The 20,532-nt window shown below is 37.9% G+C and overlaps 1 pseudogene; it reads left to right on the top strand.

Moving 5' to 3' along the window:
- The first annotated feature begins 1,292 nt into the window (after positions 1–1,292).
- On the top strand, positions 1,293–20,100 carry LOC121339200 (annotated as a pseudogene).
- Positions 20,101–20,532: the final 432 nt, after the last annotated feature.

Here is a 20,532-nt window from a genome sequence, read left to right as displayed (position 1 = left end):
GACAGGGAGAAAGGGAGAGGAGACACTGTAAAAAAGTGAACTCAATCCTTTCAAATCCATAGGGCCCTAATTTTTGAAGATCAAAAATTCTGCTGCTATAAGTGATTTATTGCATGCTTATTCCTTCTCCTGCTTTCATTTTAATTGACTGCATGATTTGGAGCTACTAACTTTTATTTCCTGCTTTCATTTCTTTATTTTCAAGTTCATCCACCTAAGAATTTGAATTCTCGAGCTTCAGGCAACCTTATCAAGACGAATAAACATGGTGATGTGTGTTATTGCAATGATCTTGTCCTTGATGTAATAAACCCAGTGTTTCTAAAAGGTCCTGATATAATATTTATGCAAAAGTGGGTTTGTTTCCTCTAGGCCTTTTTCTGGGGTTTTTTTTGGTCTTTTCCATGAAGGAAGGAGCAAAGTGTCAGTCAGCAGGTTCTGTATGTGTAGCAGAGACAGGCTGTTGAAAACTAGAGGACTTGAACAAAGCCATCTGTCTGCAGCTGTAGTTTGAATTTCTGAGCTGTGAGGATTGCCTTCCAATTAATCCCTTTTGCAATCTCTGTGTGAACCTTTCAGATTTGTTCGTCCCCTTTGTATTATTTTTCTGGGGCTGAGATTTCTTCATCTCCTTTTGCTTTTCTAGATTCTGTTCTTTTTGCTCTCTCTTTCAACATGTATCAAATATGTTATTTCCCCACAAACATCCTTGATTTTCTTATTTTATATGCAGAATATGCTGAACTTGATGTTTTGTTGACTTAAAGCTACTTTTCCTTTCAAACAGGAAATGTGAACATAAATTGGTTTGCAATTTATTTACTGCATTTATTCTGTGGTACCATCTTCAAGCTGGAAAACTAAGGTGACATGTAGAACTGAGCATTTTTCCTCTCTTACAGATATTTCTATGAGTTCCTCAGGGTGTTTATTAGAAGTTTCCTCATTTATATTGCCCTGGAACCTTTTATCTGTAAATTGGTTGCATGTCCTTTGCATTGTGTCATAAATGATTTCCCTAGTCCTGTATTTCTGAAAGAAGTGATCTACTTTCAAATGATGGGATCCATATCCTACTTAGCCTGTCACAACAAAGAGTTACAGTGATGATACCTTTTCCTGCCCACCTTCTTTGACTGCAGATCAGCTGGCTCCTGATTCAAGCAGTATGGCAAAGGTGAAATAAGAGAAGCCCCGTGTGTGCAGTGGGGAGAGCAGCTATTCTGTTTAAGAAACGGGGTTCATTTAGGGCGTTGTTGCTAGCTTTGTCAAAAGGCATTTGTCACAGCATCATGCTGCAGGCTTTTCCCTCCGGCCAGATTTCTGTGTACAGCATTCCAGCTCCAGATGCTGAACAGGCTGTAGAGCAGGTAAGAACCCCCAGCTAAGCTTTGTAGTAGGAACACAGTAAATAAATTATCTCTGTCTACTCCTGTGTCCACTGACCCCTGTCCTTCATAAATTGCTCTTAACTAAAGTGATAAAAATTCCCCCTAGCCTTTCCCAGATTGAGATGCTTACAAAAAGGAAATAGCCAAGAGAGATGAGGGTTTCATGTGTGACGTAGCTGATAACATGAAAGATCTTATCTCAGTTTTAACCTCTTTAAAACTATGAGAGTAAATACACCAAAATATGATATATTAGCTCTTCTTTTTCCGTACTAACTGATGCCATCCATGGTCTTGCTCTAGGAAAGTCTGCATGTTTGCTACTGCCCATCCTACCAAGAAGGTTTGTGCCAAAAGTATTGTTTCTTCAAGTGGATGAAATTGTGTTTGTGGAGGAGATGTCTTCTAGGAATATTACCTACAGTTTCTTTAACAGTTACAGCAGTCGTGCTAGTTCTGCACTACTCACTCTGTGAGTGTTACTCCCCAGCGTGGACTAGGTGGGATGGATGTTTCACACTGTGAAAAGCTCTGCAATAAGCAGCTGAGCATGTAATGTGTGCTACTACTGACTTCCCCTTCTCATTAATGTCTTTGCTAAAGCAATAAAATACACAGTAATTAGCAGTGAGTAGTTGCACAAGAATATTGAACATGTGCATTTTATCGCTAATTATTTTTTGTCACTGCTCGTGAATACCGTCATTATTGGTATTAAGTGTTATCTTTTGCAGGTACCTATACGAATTCTTTGTCTAGTTTCTCTTCACTTTCTTTAAAAACAGAATGGGTACCTAAATTGTTTATGTACTTTTCCAAATGTCAACACATAGCCATTAAAGCCATGCCTCTTCAGGAGGAGAGTACTGCAAAAAAACTGGAAACTTAACAATGTAATCTTCCTAGTAGAAATGTCTGCCCAAACCTTTATCTCCTTCCTTTTCTTTCCTGCTGGGCACTACTCTGCCAGTGGAACTGACTCAGTGCTCTAGTTATTACTGCATGCTTGCTTTAAGAGCTAACACCTGTAAATGCCAAGGACAAGCACAAAATTCTGCAAGCATCTTGCTCTGTGACATTATTAGGTGTGCTAATTTTTTACCTTTTTTTTTTTTTTCTTTTTTCTCAGCTCCAGCTTTTTCCTTTATTTGTATTGGTGGAAGTGTAGCAATTCCTAATTTGACTTATACAAATGACCTCAATGATCCAACATCACAGAAGTTCATCCTGCAAGCAAACACAATCCAAAATTATGTCAGTTTCCACATAAGTAGAGAAATATTTTGTAAATATTTATACAGAAGCATTGTCCATATGTTCCTTGAACTCTGACAAGCTTGGTGCCACGAACCCCTCCCTAGGGAAGCTGTTACAAGTTTCTGTAGGGTTTATTCTACACTAGGACTAATTCCAATGGGTTCCTTTCCATAAAATTACTCTCACAACTCAAAACCATACAGACTTTATTTTAGAGCATTATATCTATTACTTTCAGAAAATGTATGTTTTATGGCAGTCCAGTCACAGCTGAATTCCTCCTCATAGTAGGGGGTTGGCAGGTTCCATCCTCAGAGTCACTGTTGTCTATTAGCATAAGTGAGTTCAGATGATATTTAAATTTGAGTGGTTACACTGCTCCTACTTTTCAGAGTCAAATTTCATGTTTGAGCTCAAGGAATCTGTCTTCCTCAACCAAATAAATAAACAAGTTGTAGGATTTGAGGAAGGATGGTTTCAAGAGGGAAACTTTACTTAAATTTTAGGAACTTTCAGAAAGAGGTTAGCTGGGCATGAGGATTCAGCTAGGAATCTGAAATGCACTTGTTTAGGAGTGCTTTAAGTCAATTGAGTAGGTGGTCCTCTTCGGCTCTATTAATGTACTAATTGCTCTCTATGCAACAAGACATAACAGATTGCCATTGCTGGCATGGAATGGACACAAGGTTTTTGTAAGGGGTTACTCTCAAGCTGTAGCTTAACAAGTAGAATACTGTTCCTGATGTGGGCCTACATTTGTTCTGCTACTTATTACAGATTGTTGCTGCAATTGTTACTTCATTGTGCATTATTGACACTGGCTCAGCTTTTTAGGAACCGCAAATGTAGAGCTGGCCATGAGCATGAAAACACCTGGAAGTCAGCAAGACCAACACAGTTCATAGAACATTGATGCAGTAAGCTGTAAGACAAAATTCAAGAATGTGCATTGATGTCTGCCTATAAAGAACCATAACAGAATTTGGTGACTGAAATTATGTTAAAAGCCTGATGGTACCTCAGAAAAAATTGGACTTTTTTGGTTGCTTTCACTGCCACCCTAAAAAATGTGTTGTTTTGCTTATGTCTAATAGTTTTGTGCTTGTGTCAGCCTAGTGACATACTTAGGATACATACTAGAACTAATAGTAACAGTATGTCCAATAGCTGTGACAGCCAGTAACTAGGGTAGCCATTATTCCCTGATGTTGAGGTCCAGGGTCACACATGGTGACTGAACTGATTCTCTCCAGTTTCTGTAAACTGCAGTAATAAATCTGTTCAGTGACAAATCCTAAAGCATGCTCAAGCTGAGATGAAGAGGTGTGCTGTGAGAGTAAGTATCTCACGTGGGCAACTCTTCTCATTGCTTGCCTTGCTTTTCTGATGACACTGTGACAGAAGGTACAGATAGAAGATAAGCCAGGCTGTCCACTGGGTTGATGCTGAAATATTTCCACATGGCAATGTGGAGAGTACTTAAATTGTTATTTTATAAATGTTTTGTCAGCTATTATGATAGAAAGGATTTAATAATGTCTGCAGGAGAGGCAAAGCAGAGATTTATTCCCTAGTACCTCACTTGAAACGCGTGAAAGGAATAGCCTGCTAAAGCAGAAGACAACTACTTTCAATTTAAGGTTAAAAAAATTTATTTTAATGCTGCCAATCTGGACCTTAGTTACATCAAAGAACTTGATGCAGGGCTGTGATGGAAATAGTCTGTTACTGTGAGGTCTAAGCTTAATTGCTTTCATTTGCTGTGCATAGAAAAAGAGAAACCTGTTAGAAATTTGTAATGTATAGATTCACAGATATCACAAAATATTCTGAGTTGGAAGTGACCGACAAAGATTATTGAGTTATAAATAAATGAATAAAGTCCAAAATATGATGCAGGTTGCAAAATAGAATAATCAAAAGAGTGAATTACAGATGCAAGAAATAGCATCTCACATTACAAGTAAAAGAACAACAGGAAGTAACAGTTGCCAAGCACGGAGCTTCACATTTTGTGTGGTAGCATCTGTGACACAAAACCAGGATGAACATGGATAGATTGAAAATGTTTTGGGTTTACCTGTTGCACAGACACTGCTTAACACTGCTGCACTGGCACTTGTTGCCTTTTCATTCCTAACCTCTGCTTCTCAGTGCCACTATCACCACTGAAGTAACATAATCTGGCATTGCCTTTCTGATGCTTCTATAGGTACAGAAACTCCAGGGCACTTGTTAAGCAAGACAACGGTGATGTACACGCACAGTGACTAAGCACCAGTGCTGGGAAGCATCCTGTGTGCAATCAGCTGGGTGGAAGAATAAAAGGGCAGTGGTAGCCAAGGGAATGCTTCTGCGACACAGATGCCCAGATCAGTGTTACTTCTGCCCAGTTTCCCAGCAAAGATGACAGGAATTTGGGAAATGTTTTGGGTTTTTTTTTTCTAATACTTTTTTTTTGTAACCTTCCAACTTCCAGATAGTGTGGGCCTGGGGCCTGGACTCCTGATGTGCATTTAACTTCATCAAGTAATGTGATGTTGCTTACCTTCTGATTGGACCAAAGAGGAGAAAGCAACATATTAAAAGCTCACTTTCAAGCTGTTCCTAAAATCAGTACGTAGTTAATAGAAACAAGCATCTGATGGGAGCACACTTATTACTGGTTTTGCCTCTAAAAAAGTTGATATTGCCTTTACTATAGCTGGGGGAGAGAATGTTGGCATGTCAAGCAGGGAATTATCATTGAGATCCACTTTACAAAAGACTCAGAATTGAACAAAGAAGAGAGAACATCCTTTGGTCTGGTAGGTTTTCTTCTTCCTGATAACTACTGAAGCCTTACTTGCCAGTCATTGCATGGGTAACACCGAGTAGTGGCAGGGAAGCAGACAGACAGAGAACTACAGGCACTATCTGTCTGGGCAAAGATAGATAGCCTCAGTGAGAGAGCAGCTATCTTTGTCAGTTTTGGCAATGTATCCACAGATGATAGAATGTGTGCTTGAAGAAAATGGAAAAGAGCAAACACTTCTAGTTCATCTTTGTTCATTTTCTGAATGCACTGTTCAGTGTAGTTAACTGAATAAGAAAAATGTGTTCCAAACCTAAGACCTACATTCCAAACCTATGGAGTACTATAGATTTTACATGAGTGCTGTGGGATGAAATATTTTGAGTAATGCTAAATTGTAGTACTAATTTTAGGAGAGATGAAGGGGCTTCACAGAATCAAGTTTAGCCAGTTATTTAGTAAGGTATAAGTGAAAGAGTTTTGACAACGAAGCAAGTGACTATTTTTTAACATGTGGGACAAGTCACTGAGGACAAACCCCTCCAAAGCTGCCACATTTCAGCTTAGTCTCTCTTCATGTGGCTTATCCAAATACTTATCCCATGCACATTACTAATTAAAATGGCTTATTGTTCTGAGGATGGGCATTTCAAATTACATTTAGCCCAGGTTTTGCTACAAGATTGTTTTAATTTCAGAATTATCTTATTTTCTGTTATGTTCATTGCATTCACAATGTTACCTAAAGGGAACCAAAAGCACTAAGGACTGGATATCTAAAAGAACCCTTGGCAGAAAATAAAACCTCAAAGGAATTATTCAAATATGGCATTTTCAAACTGAGAATTGATACACAAACTTCCTTGTTTACATGAAATTAATCAGTTATCACTTTATTGGGGTAATTGCTTTTTAATTTTGAAAATACCTATAGAAAAGTCAGAAGTAAATTGGAAGGGGGAGGTTTGTTGCATCCAAATCTGGTTGCTTCTTTCACTTACCATGAAAGAATGCTTTTTTAAAAAAGAAAAACTTCAGTCAGAGGCTTTTGTGTACTCACCCTTAGTTGTAATTTCATCCAAAAAAAAAAAGAGAGATTCAGTTTTATGTGGAGGTGGAAGTTAAGTGATTTTCAGTTAATACAGGGAAAATGTGAGTTGAATGCTGTCACAATGTATTCTTCTAACTCTGTCCATAGAGAAGACTGCACTTTCATACAGCTGAGATAACTGTGCTCCTTGCTGATGTATTTCTCTCCTAGTATGAGGTGGTCAATATATTTCCTGGAATGGGACACTGAGTTCTCCTTATTACCCAAGTTACTACCCACCAAACACTGACTGTACCTGGATCACCAAGGTAAGTGCTGGGAACTCTTCTGAGTACTGATGACTTTTCTTTATCTTATGTAGATACAAAATTGGGAGAAATTGCTTTTGATGTGGATGAAACACAGAAAACCTAGTGAAACCACTGAACCTGACTCCTTCTCAGGCACACATTTCTTTCCTGTCCTATATACAGGTGCCAACCATGGGAGGGAAATATTGCCAACTTCCAGAAGTTTGAGCATTTTTGTGACAGCAACAAATTAATGTGTAAGATGACAAATCCCAGCAGCCAGAGAAGATTAATAATAATCAGAGCTTTTCTTCTATGTCAAAAAGAAAAAATGGTCATGTAAATCATGCCTCACATGATGGATACCACAGGGTATTTCCCTGAATTCTGCAGAGCCAGGACCTTCTCTGGCTCAGAAATTCACCTCTGAATTTCAAGCAAGTCCTTTGGCAAGACTTAAAATCTGCTCATGATTTCTACCAACTGCCTAATGTGTCGGTCTATTGTTCCATTCAGCATTTAACTACTTTTTTAGTTTCCTTGGTAAAGAAGGCTTTTCATTTATATAACTTTATCACTTTCACAGTATTATTAGCAGTTTGTAGGATAAAACTCTCATGTCTGTGCAGAAGAGAAACACAGGGCATTACAAACCTAGCATGAACCTCAGACATAGTGCTTCATGCTGGCTGCAGAAAGGCTTACACTCCTTCATCAGGCACAGTCTAGCCAAAGTTGGGTCCAAAAGACTTCTACAGATGTTTAAATTAGCAAAGTTTTTTGTCACTTCAGAGACGCTAATTTCAATAACAGAAAAACAGTACTTTCAATCCAGTAATAGGTAGAACAACTTGGAAGCAAAGGCTATTTTCATTTTGTGAATGCGTGTCAGGGTTTTTATCTTTTGATTTTTTAGGCACCATTGCCTGGCTACAAATTCTCAATAAAAATTCTTGTAATACAAATTCAAGATAAGTATCCAGGGTCCAGTAAATGTAATAAAGACTGGCTAGAAATTGATGGAGTTAGGTGAGTAAATATATTATTTTCTGACATATTGCTTTGCACTTTGAAGTTCTGCACATTTAAGCATCCTGGGCTTTTCTTACAAATATTTACTTTTTCCTTTGTTCCCCTTAGAACAATAAAGTAGAAAACGACAGAATTTTATGCAGCTGCAGATGAATTGTAAATTCTTGTCTGTGGTCTTGATGTGGGTGAAGAGTTTGTGTAATCAGAAGTTTCATTTTCTTTACCATTTGCTCTTCAGTGATTGCAATTGTTACACAAATACTAAAAATAATGCTATTCAGAGAAATTAATCTCTTGGAAGGAGCATATTGAAACAGCTGATGGATTTGGCTGAATTATTTAATCCTTTCCTGGATGTGGAACTTTTGGGTTTGGAAGCCTAAATGGACAATCTGAAATCAAGCATGGTTGAAGCAGTTTGTGTTTACAAGGTAGACCCTGATATTGATCAACTTGCTGTATTTTGTTTCAAAGTCTAATCCCAAAAAAGTTGCAGAGTGGGAGAAATTCATAAATAGGCTTTCCAAAACTTTTGTTGGGCAGTTTTTAACACCAAAATACAGCTGATCCTTCTTGCATTATCTTAAAGCCTTTTGACGTCACTACCACTCAGTAAAAGGAGACATAGCTGGATGGTAGTGGTCAGTTTGGTAAGAAATTAATATTTCTCACTTTTGCCTTGCTAGATACTGTAAAGCTCTTTCAGAAAACAACAGAAATATGGTTATTCTCTTGCAATCAACTCCCATTCTGATGAGCTGGTCACCCACAGAGGGTTTTATATTGAATATAAAGCTTTCAGTCACACAGACCGTAAGTTATTAAGCACACAATTTAATTTTTAAGGATAAACCTTTCAGAAACCCTGCTTGACAGACCAATTGCATACAACTCAACCTGCATATTTTCTTAACCGTATTGCAGGAGACAAATGTGTAAAATGTTATGTCTTTGGTTATGTTATGGCTTTTGGACCAAACAGAGCTACAAATTTGGACATAAGATGCATTTAGAAGCTAGTACTTTTTTTCTAATTTTTATCAACAATTCTGTAAAATGGGGAGTAAAATTTCTCAGTTTCTGTAGGTCTACTATATGGCACTTTTCTGACACCTTAAAATAGCCAAGCTGCTTCATGAACATAGAATGGCAGAGGGCCTCTAAGCATGACTCTTCTGCCAACCAAAGTTAATCATGAATACCTAATCTTCTCTCTAAAATCACAGCTCAAGGTGATCTAGATCAGTTTCCAGGTTTAGACAAACTATTCAAGTTTTATGGCAGTCAAAGAGGACCCCTTGCTAGAAGATGTTGCAGAAATATGTCTGGGGGTTTTTATGGGCCTTTTCCTAACTCCCCAGCCTATGCACTTCTGGATCAATGTTAGATTTTGAGGGTCTTCCAGATGGTGGAACAGGAATTTTTAGGCCACACACATATTTACTTGTAACATTTCTTAGAAAAGATGCAACTTCAGATTTTTTAAATGGCTGGGGGTTTTTTACCCAATTGATGTCTAGGTAGCTAAAGTTCTCTATGATGCCACGAGATCAGTTCATTTTGAGAAGCCTCTTCAAACCCTCAGCTTGCTTGTCAGAATGTAGTTCTGTTCATTGTTGACATAGACGCATTTAAGTTTTAAGTTTACTGGTAAAGATTTGTGTTTCATGGCCTTTCACTCTAAATAAATTGCACGTTTTGTGGTCAGTCATTCTATAAGACACAAATTTTCAGCGATTTCTTCTTCCACCAATGTGGGTCTCTTTCTAACAGAAAAAGTAACCAACTATTCTTAATTCTGTGATTACTCTGGTTTCTGCCTCAAAAATGGTTAAGAGTCTAAGTCTAGGAATATCTTTTTAACAAAATCCACTGCCTTTATTGTGTGCATCAGTGTGCTCTGCTCCTAGCACTGAGGCAGCAAGCAGATGGCTCGAAGTTATTTAATCAGTCCTTAGCCACAATCAGGAGGGAGTGGAATGGCTGTCACGTATCAGGATCAAGTTGATGCAGTAGTTTGGGGAATGCTGTCTGAGATACCAGCGTGGTTGAGAGCACTGGCCTTGCCTGCAGCAGTAGTAATAGGAGAAGGAAAAAAATAAATTCATGTTTTCTCCTATCTTAAGTACCTGCAGTCATCCACCCTCTGAGGTTAGTTTTTTCCCCTATGTTGGGTGCCTATCAAAGCACTAAAGACACAAAAAAATCACAGGCTCTGCTCTGAGCTGACCTGGAAAGCAAATGCCAGCCATCAGCTGCATGACTCCAGGGAGAGGTGACAAGAAAATGCAGACACTCCTGCTTTGAGCTTGTGCTGGCTGGGTGGTGTGTGCTTTCCTCCCACTGACATCACATGCAAGGCAGTGAAGAGGACTCCAGATTGGAACTGATTAGACAACTGTGGGACAAATAGTTCTTCAATCTGATGTAGCTCTTAATTTGCCTGTGGTGCTAAATGGGAGAAAATGTCATTTTACTTCACTTGGGCAGAAAGAGGAGTGGTTTGAGCGCCTTAGTCTTTCAGAGACTTTTTTTTTTTCTTGCACATCTGAAAGAGTCAAAGAGAACAAACATTTTTTTTAATATTGTAAAGAAACAACTTACCATCTAAACTAACTAACTAGTAGTTAGTTTATGTGAATGTGAAATAAATTCTTGTCAAGGGCTGTTGCATACAAGACTGCAAGTTTTGGGAAGTGTTTGATGAAGCACTTATTCACATCAGACATTGAGTGTAGCATCACAGATATTAATTTGTTCAGAATTTTAATTTCAGGAAATATGTATTTGTAATAGTAAAGAGAATGCCTAGTTTTGATATTATTTTCCTTTTGCTTTTCCTGTATTAAATACATTCCCTCAACAAATTAAAGAAATGCTTCCTATCAGTAGTTATGTATCTATGGTGAATGACTTTCAACCCTTAGAGGAGAGGCAATAAATGTGAATTCAATTTGCTAAGTATATTTAGTTCATTTAATTCAGACTGCTTGATAAAAATCTTTGACAGATTGTGCCAAGTGGGTTTTTTTTAAAAAATATTCAATTTATTTTACAAATGACACAAACTTTAATTTTTAATAATAATTTCAATATTTCTTCATGGTAGAGTCCTCCATTACTGCATTTAGACTTTATCAACATTTCTAGTGTCATTGATTTCTTTTTTTCTAGCTTGTCCTTAAATATGCAGACAGAATGTGCATTCCTTCAAGAAATCAGTTTGAAGGCTGGAAATGCTGCCTGGATGGTAGTGATGAATTGGACTGGGGGTAGAGCAATTATTTCTTGCTTGTTGTTTTCTGTAAAGAGTTTCTTCCACAAAGTTGAGAGATGAGTTGAAATTAAACTACTGCTGGCAATCTTTAAGATCACATGAAGCATGTGGGTGAAGATGTAAAAGTGTGGAAGAGAGGCTGTGTAATGTGTCTCTTTAAAGAGTGGGAGAACAGAAAAATCAAGAGGGAATTTTATACCAATCTTTATAAACTAACCTTCCAAAGGAAAAAAAAATGCACAAGAAGTAGCCAAATTAAGCTATTTGTAAATAGTGAAAAGAATAATAAAACCAGCATGGAGATTTAAAATTTTGTTTTAGTTCCCTGCTGTGAGAGGATAAATAGATAAATTGTACTTTGACACTGTTTTATGTGACAAGCTTATCAATAAGTAAAGAAAATGTGGGGAGAAAAAAATACAGGAAATTGTTTCCACAGAACGATTGGCCAAGACTCATTGCCAAAGAGGAAGGATATTTTTAATGTCATTCTGCCAATATTGTTACAGATCATCACATAATTTTTGTTCATGATCTAAATTATGGATTAGAGTAGGTGCTTATGAAATAGAAAAGTGTTACACAATAGAAAGTGGATGTATTTAAGAGGGATGTATTTGTAAGTGGTCCTGAAATGCTGTAGAATATAAATAGAGAAAAATAAAAACAAGAATATGAGTCAGCAGTGCCCTGGCAGCCAGGAGGGACATCCTTGTCCTGGGGTGCATCAGGCACAGCATTGCCACCCAGGTGAGGGAGGGAACTGTCCTGCTCTGCTCTGCACTGGGGCAGCCTCATCTCGAGTGCTGGGGGCAGCTTTGGACACCACAATATAAAAAATATTAATCTATGAGAGAGTGTCCACAGGGGAGTAACAAAGATGGTGAAGGGCCTTGAGGGGAAGCTGAGGTCAGTTGGTCTGTTCAGCCTGGAGGAGACTGAGGGGAGACCTCACTGCAGTTACAGCTTCCTCAGGAGGGGAACAGGAGGGGCAGCTCTCTGATTCTGCTCTCTGGTGGCCAGTGACACTCCTGAGGGAATGGTCTGAAGTTGTGTCAGGGCAAGATTAGGTTCAATATTAGGAAAAAGTTCGTCAACCAGAGGGTGACTGGTCACTGGAACAGGCGCCCCAGGGCAGTGGCCACAGCCCCAAGGCTGCCAGGGCTCAGGAAGCATTTGGACAATGCTCTCAGGCACAGGGTGTGACTCTTGGTGCTGTGCAGGGCCAGGAGCTGAACTGTAAAGTTGATCTTTGTGGGTCCCTTTCAACTCAGAATATTCTGTGATTGTGTGAAGATCTGAATGGAGATAATTAAACAGACATGTGGGTTGCCTAAGTTCCTTTTTTTTTGCGGAAGAACAGCTGGGGGAATGATTGTTGTTCAAAAGCTGGCTTGTGAGTCAAAAATACTCAGTGAGTTTTGTTTGTATGCGGTGTTTTGTTGGTTGGTTGTCTTTGTTCTGAGCTTTTTTAAGTGTCACACTAAGATATAAGACAAGAATTTGAAAACACCTTCTCGATCGCCAGTGGGAAGGCTTCAGCTAGAGTACTGTACCTAAATTGGGTGCTGCGTGTCAAAGAAGACAGGGAACATTCAAAAGATGCCAGAAACAGTGACCAGAAGGTAATCCAAGGCCAGAGAGTACAGCACAAGTCTCTCTGTCACTGATACCACCAAAACCAAGGTATCAGAAATACCTTGCTGACAGAAATGGCACAGAAACATCCAACTGACATCTAGTAGGGAGTGTAGCATGTGGCTGTTGGTCTGCTGTTTGTATTAGAAATTTACAAACCATTTTTCTTCAGGTTGTAATCCAGAACAATTGAACTGTGGTAATGGGAAGTGTACACCTCACAAGTATAAGTCTTGTAAAGATGATGACAGCTGCGGGCAGGACAGTGATGAAAACAACTGCTGTAAGTATGTAATTTCAGGTATTTTCCTAAAGATGGTAGAAGGCAGAAGCAGGAATATGCATATTTTAATGGTTATATGAGTTGTTTCTAGATGTTTTTTTTTTCATAGCACAAAGTAAAAGTATCATAATAGTGAATATAAATCATGTAGAGTAAAACTAGGTTTTTGGAGAGTTTAGACAATTAATCAAGAAAAATCCAAGATAACAGGGATTTTAGTAAGAAAACCAAACCACATTTTGCTGGTGATCCTGCTGGAAGAGCACTTTCCCCCCAGATGCTGCCAGATCAGTACCACATAATTTAAGGAAGAGGGACATAGTGGACTGGGGACTTTTGCCACATTTATTGTCTTTTTACTGTAGATCCTCAATGGTTGTGGACATTGCTGATACCACCAATGGCTCCCTAGTGACTTGCTGCATTTTCTTATGTAATTTTTGTCTTGCTTTCAATCTTGGGTAGCCAGGAGTAAATATTTTTTGAAAAAAACCTACTTCGCACTGTTTAGAGGTTCTTGTACAACTGGTAATAAGAATAATAGTAATGGAAGCCAATTGCTGAGATCTATCAGGATTCTCACATAGTAAACTGTGATAGTCCTTAGAAACTTATGGAAGGGAGGTATAAAACTCTTCTGCAGTTTTCTCAATTTCACTTAAAAATGAAAAGATGCTGTGAATATTTATGATTTGTAATGCCAGTGGTGCTGGTGAAGGCAAAAGAACAGATCTGAGAAGCCACACTTACTCAGATCAGAGTTATGTAAAATGGAAGTGTAGACAGTTGGAGGGTCTTCTTTTTTCTCAGGGACAGTGGAGACTGAATTTAGTGTGATCATTAATTAGAGTGGATCATTCCCCTGTCCCTTCTCCACAGAGGGACCAGTTTACACTAGTATATAGACTACTACTTCAAGCAGACTAGAATGTGTAGCTTTGAACAACTTGCTGAATGTGCAAGGTGTTGTTAATAACTTGAAAGCATGACTCCAAACATGTGACACTATCTTCTCTCTATTTTAGTCTACAAAAGTTGTTCCTCTTATGGGAAAAGAGACTGTGCAGATGGATCAGATGAAATGATCTGTGGTGTGGTAACATTTATTTTAAAATTTATTAGTTACTTGGGAAACTAAATCAGCAATTTGTGTTATTCTTATGCATTACTGGATTAAGAATTTGTTAAATCAAATATTCATTTTAAAAATTAATTTCCTGGTAACACTGTATGCAAATGTCTGTCTTGAATTTTGCACTGTTTCTTTTCAATCAGCTCATCCATTCTGTCTGTGATGATTTATTTCAAGCAATGCACTTCCTGGATAAGCTGGTAGGTCTTGCTGCTTTTTGAGCTAAATGAAATGCAGTCAAGCTTTGTTTGTAAGGAGGGAATAGAGACAAGAATTATTCAAGTGAACTTTTAAATTGTGCTTAACCTCTTTTTGAGTTATTCAACTCTTCAGAAAGCTACACAAGAAGATAGACAATGACTGATTTATATCTAACCTGCCCATTGAGTGAAAATGGGCAAATACTCACCTTTTTACCAATTGCACAGTAAGGTCTTGTGTCAAGCATTGCAAAATGAATTAACTGGTGGGCTTTGTTAAATTTGTTACTAATTTGTTAAATTATTCCTGTTAGCTTGTGAAAGACACCAGCTTAGAAAAAACAGAATCATTAGAGATGAAGATGCAAGAGCTGAGAAGTGGCCTTGGCAAGCAAGTTTACAGATGGGGGCACGTTGCCACATGTGTGGCACATCTGTGATCTCCAACAGGTGGCTCATATCTGCTGCCCATTGCTTCCTGGATTCTGATTCTGCAAGGCATGAGGAAATTATACTGTTCTAGAGTATGTGCAGTTTAGTAACCTTACAAAGGTGCCTTCAATAATTTGTAGAAGCTATTCCTTGTCTAGATAAATTGATCTAGGTAATAACTTGGTGACATGACCTCACTACGTAAACACTTGGTGTTGTCTGCTGGCTTCAGAAGTCTTCAGTTTTTGAAGTTATTCTTCTGCTTCCATTGCCAGTAAATCCTGCATGACAGAACACTGTTCTTTCAGATGTAGGGTAAACACCCTTTTTTTTTTTTTTACCTCTTCTTTTCAAAAGGCAGGAGTTTTCTGAGTAGAACTATGGCCTTTTATCCCAATACATGTCCTATATATTGATCAATGAGTGAAAACCTCATCGGTGTTCAGTTAAGGTAGTGGAAATTGAAAATGCATACCTCCTATGTGTGTTAAGGAGGAGATAGAGTTTAAGAATATGCTTTTATAAGTTCCAAAGCATGACGCATAGCAAGGATTTGGTCCAGGAAATTAATTAATTTCATAATAGCAAGTAAAAACAATGTTTAATGTTTAGCAGACAGAGACTAGAGTGCATCTATCTTCTAAAGCCATATTCCATTCCATGCACTATGGTTTTGATGAATGTCCTCAAACACTGAAAAGCAATTAAAATGGAGTGAACTAACATTGCCTTGCTTTCCAGTGGGAAGTTCTAAAACCACTTTTTTTTTTTTTTCACAGATACTCTGTTCCAATGGGATGGAGAGAATATATGGGCTCACATACCATAAATGAAAAGAGCAATCATGTAGCTATGAGATCAACCATAAGGATTATTGCCCACCCACAGTATGACCAAACTATCTGAGACTATGACATTGCCCTGTTGGAAATGGAGACACCTGTACTCTTCAGTGAGCTGGTACAGCCCATTTGTTTACCCAGCACCTCTGGAGTCTTTATGGAACTGTCTGCTACGTAACTGGCTGGGGAGCCATAGAAGAAAATAGTATGTTCATTTCCTGGATATGCTTTTTGCAAGTTTGGCTTAATTTTAAACTCTAAGAATGGAACATTTGTACTTGCAAGCAAAAAAAAAAAAAAACAAAAAAAAAACAAAAAAAAAACAAAAAAAACCAAAAAAAAAACAAAAAAACCCAAAAAAACCAAAACCCATGATGTTTATTTAGTGTATCTATAAAAAGCTAGAAAATATCTCCTTAGCAACAGTCTGAGAATTCTGAATGGTTGCTTGGATAGCAAGTGATAAGTGACAAAATGCATACTTGGGTTTCACAGATCTTTGAAAAGCAAATTATTATAGATTTATAAAAATGTGCCCATTTTCATGTCCATGACTCATTTAATCTGATGAATAGAATCTTGCAAGTAAAGAGATCAGTAACTTGCAACTACTGCAGAGAAAGAATTTGATTGACAACATAGGGCCATAAGCAGCAATAATTGCAAAACAAATGTGGAGGATCTTTCATTTTCTCTGTTTAATCAAAGGCCTCAGGAAGAGGCTCTGTGTAGCTTGGAGCAGCCAACTGCAGTGGGGAGGCAGAAAAAAAGCACGCTAAGTTAGAGAGAGGTGGCAAGGGAGCCTGAAGGATCCTTTCCCTGTCTCAGCATTAAGTAGCTTGAAACCTGGGCTTGGGCAGCATCTCAGCACATCAGAGGTATCAGGATATTTAGCTCACAAGGGCACCTTATGTCAATACCATAGTAGAGAATTAAAGTCTTAGCATCATTTGTGAGTTACAGACTGTTCTTTGGGGTTTTTTAAAAATTATTTGTCTTTCCACACTCAGCTTTATTCCAGTTTCTTCTCTAGAACTAAGAGGATGAAAAAAATATAGAGATTGCATTTTGTAGGACTGGGATGTTGTTTGGAGCACAGCCATGTTTTAAAAAATAGCAAAAAGCTTCAGGCATAATTTGAAATGGCATTCAAATTTAGTCACCCTGTGTGCAGTCTTATCTTACAATCTGCATGGCATTTTTACTACTTTCTGGCAGAATAAGGTCATAGGCATAAAGGCTAGGGAAATGGAAAGGTGGTGCATTGGAACATCTATGGTTATTGGGTAGTGTGAACAATGCAGCTTTCAAAAATTAGGGCAGGCACCATTTGAAGGGAAGGAAATTACTCTGCTGTCATTAGTTGGGTAGATTGTCAGTTGGAAGCAATTCTCTTTTGTTTTGATAATTGGTATCTCTATAAGAAATTTGTGCCACCTTTACCTCTGCAATACCTTCTGTATTTTTTTCTAGGTCATCTTGCCAAAACACTGCAGGAAGCTCAAGTGAGAATGATTAACCAAAGTGTTTGCAACAAGCTTTATGATGATTTTATTACTTCACGTATGCTGTGTGCTGGGAAACTAAATGGTGGTGTTGATGCATGCCAGGTAATCTGGAACTGGTAGGAAAACTACAAAGGAATGTTTGCTTTCATTGGAAAACTCTTCAGTTTTAGGGTGTTTGTATGGTGTGTTGGTTTTTTTTGTTGTTGTTTGGGTTTTGGTTTTTGATTTTTCTTTTTTATTGAGTGTGAGTTTATGGTTAATTTAACATGGCAACTAAAAGTCCCCCAAAATAAGGAAGAAAATTCATCATGGATAATCTCTGACTCTCTTGAGAAATATCATTTTGCAAACGCAAGGGGTAAAATGTGTCGAGAAGAATTTTCTTCTTCAACAGTTATATTTCATACCAGAGAACAAAAAAATAAAGATAAAATGAATTATCTGCAATAAAAGGTCCACCTGTGAATTGCACAAATTAATATTTGTATTAATTTCTTTTTATCTTTTTTAATATCTGGGTTTGGAATTGCTAAAATACTCTAAAAATACGATGAGTAATGTATTGTTACAGTTGCAAAGAAATACAAAAGTAAAAGCTAAGCTAGGTTTTGGAACTGCAGCTGCAGTGGTGCTTTTTAATTTCAAACATTCATTCATGTGTATAATTACAACATGTGACTACATCACAGTAGTGTAAGTTATAAACCCCATCTTGTTTACACACACAATCAGAAACGGCTTTTTGGTCATGCTTCCCTGTCCTGACTCTGCCTTCTTTCTCCTAGCACACTGGTTGTGTACTTCATTAGTGTTCAGACTTCTGATGATGAATATCAACTTTACAAACATGTTTTTTATACCAGTACCACATAAAGGGGATAGAAATTTGCTACTGACTATTAGACTTAGGCAATTCGGTACAAATTTTGTGTAATATATAAATTTTATTATTTTAATGCAATAGGATAACTTTTGCAAGATTGTAGCTCATGATGGGTCAAACTTCTTTAACACAATAGACTATTTGTAGAATTTCCTTATAGTGTCAAAGACCTAATTAATTATTATTTTTATTAACATTACGTAGAGTTTGTCTGCAAACTTTGACCTTGGAATTGTTTTGCTAAAATATGTTAGAGGGGTGGTGTTCCTCCAAAAAATATGTTGCATAAGAAATGCTCTTGAATTTTTAGATGGGCATTTTTAACCAATTCAGCTGTGTAGCATACTGGCCATTTTCCAGCATGATATGCTGCGTCTGAGTTCTAGCATGTTGGTCTGAGTTCTAGCATGTTGGCCCTTTGGATCTTTAAGTTCTTAGTCTGGGTAGCATTTTTGCTTTTTTGGGGGGTTGTTTTTCTCCCCCCCCCCTTCCCCCTTCTTCCTGTCAGTAGTATATATTATGTAATATATACTACTGACAGGAATACATAATATATATTATGTGTTTCCTGTACAGTGCTAGAGAGTAACGACACTGGGAGCTCAGGAAAGCCCCACAACACCCTAAACCTGCTTTCAGACTTGTGAGGGTCCTGTTCTGTTTTACTCCTTCCTGGAAGGAAGCTGTGCATATGTTGCACAAGTTATGTGAAGCTTCCAAATACCTTTCATTGTGTTTTCTTATCAGTCTAGGATGTTCTTTGATCTTGCCTCTTCTTAGGATCCTTCCTTTCCCTAGTGGTATACATCCCCTTTGTTCTTTCAGAACTCGCTGAGTAATTGGTTGAGCCTCTTTTCCCAAGTCACTTTGACATCAGTCTCTTGGATTATCGACATTTCTAGTACGACAGCAGCCTGTGAGAAAGGAAGAACTCTGGCTTCTTCTCTTATCTCATGATAATTTTGTACCACCATAACAGATAATTTTGTTTGGTTGGGTGATGAAAGCTTTCTGTTATTACTCTTTTCTCAGTACATGGCTTTCTCCTGACCTCTTACATGTTTTGGCTCCAGCTGGGGGCTCAAATTGTCCCAGGGTCAATTTGGAGGCTGCTGACTGCCTTGTGTGCGTTAGGAACAGCTGCAGAAAGGAGTTGCACTGTAATTGCCCAGAGTTCTATCAACAGACTAGGTCAGAGAAAGTTAAAGTAATGAAAGGCAAAAAAACCATTGATGAGCTCAAATGCACTTTGATCCGGTGAACTGAATTGAATGGAAATTTTTATTTTTCTACACTGCTGTGCAAACCTGCATGCTCCATTTGAAAAACCTGTTCTTATTTGTACATTCCTTAGTCTTTGTTCCTTCTTCTGCCTCTACAAAGTAGTCTACTGTAGACTCAGTCTTGATTATAAAATTGCTGATAATACTTAATTGTTCCTGGTTTGTTTGTTGGGTTTCGGTTTGCTTTGGTTTGTTGGATTTTTTTTTAATTTGTGGTGTGTGGTATCTTTCTGTTCCTATTTAACACACAGTATAAGAGATCTGCCTTCAACCTGTGAACAATTTATAGTAGATTTCAAATTGCAGTAGAATTCTCTATTTCAAGTTGTAGTAGAATTCCCTATTTCCATCCCTGTCTTCTTCTCCCCTGTTTGGGCTGTGATGAGTTACTCTATGAACCCTGTAATGGGAAATTATCAAGGAGTAATTTTATAAACTGCTTCTGCCATTGGTTTTATATTGGTAAGTGTGCTACATCCATAATTTAAAATAATTGAATAAATATGGCATCTGGCTAGGTACATTGTATCCAGAAGTAAGTTTTAATTTGAGAAAAAGAGGGGCAGGTATTTACTGCTCTTAAATAACCTATTTTTTGTTACAGTGCTCTGTGTGTGTGCACTAATGGTTGGACTTCCTTCATTTTAGGGGGATTCTGGAGGTCCCTTGGCCTGCACAGGGAAGGGCAATAGATAGTATCTTGCTGGCGTCGTGAGCTGGGGTGAAGGGTGTGCTCAGCACAATCGTTCTGGTATGTACACCAAGGTGACAGCACTTTATGACTGGATCCATCGGAATACAAACTGATGAGCCAAGGACAAAATGCAGATCACCTCTGTGTGAAAGCTGCTTCCTGCTATTCAATTTGATGATACAACACGAAAACGCCACTGACTGTTCCTTGGTGAAAGGATGCATTTTTTTAATAAAGAAACTATCACTTGTGGTTCATCTAGCAATAACTGTTCAGCCTCAGAGGAACTTCAGGTTCCTTATGGATTTATCTTCCTTATGGCTATTTGCAGAAACAGCACGGCCTTAAAAACAAAATAAAATGGATTATAACCTGTAACAAAAATCCAGCCATACCTCATTTGTAATCCTTCTCTCCTTCCTTATCCCTTGTTATCTATATTTGTTTCCACATATGCATATCTGGATAAAAATGGCCACATGCCATATATATTCAACTCTTTAAGAATGTTACAGGATTCTAAACATAAATAATTATTTTATAGT

Source organism: Onychostruthus taczanowskii, unplaced genomic scaffold (genome assembly GCF_017590055.1).
Source record: "Onychostruthus taczanowskii isolate IOZ18803 unplaced genomic scaffold, ASM1759005v1 scaffold34, whole genome shotgun sequence".
NCBI lineage: Eukaryota > Metazoa > Chordata > Aves > Passeriformes > Passeridae > Onychostruthus > Onychostruthus taczanowskii.
Note: the sequence above shows the minus strand (reverse complement) of the source record. Positions and strands in the feature narration are given on the sequence as shown.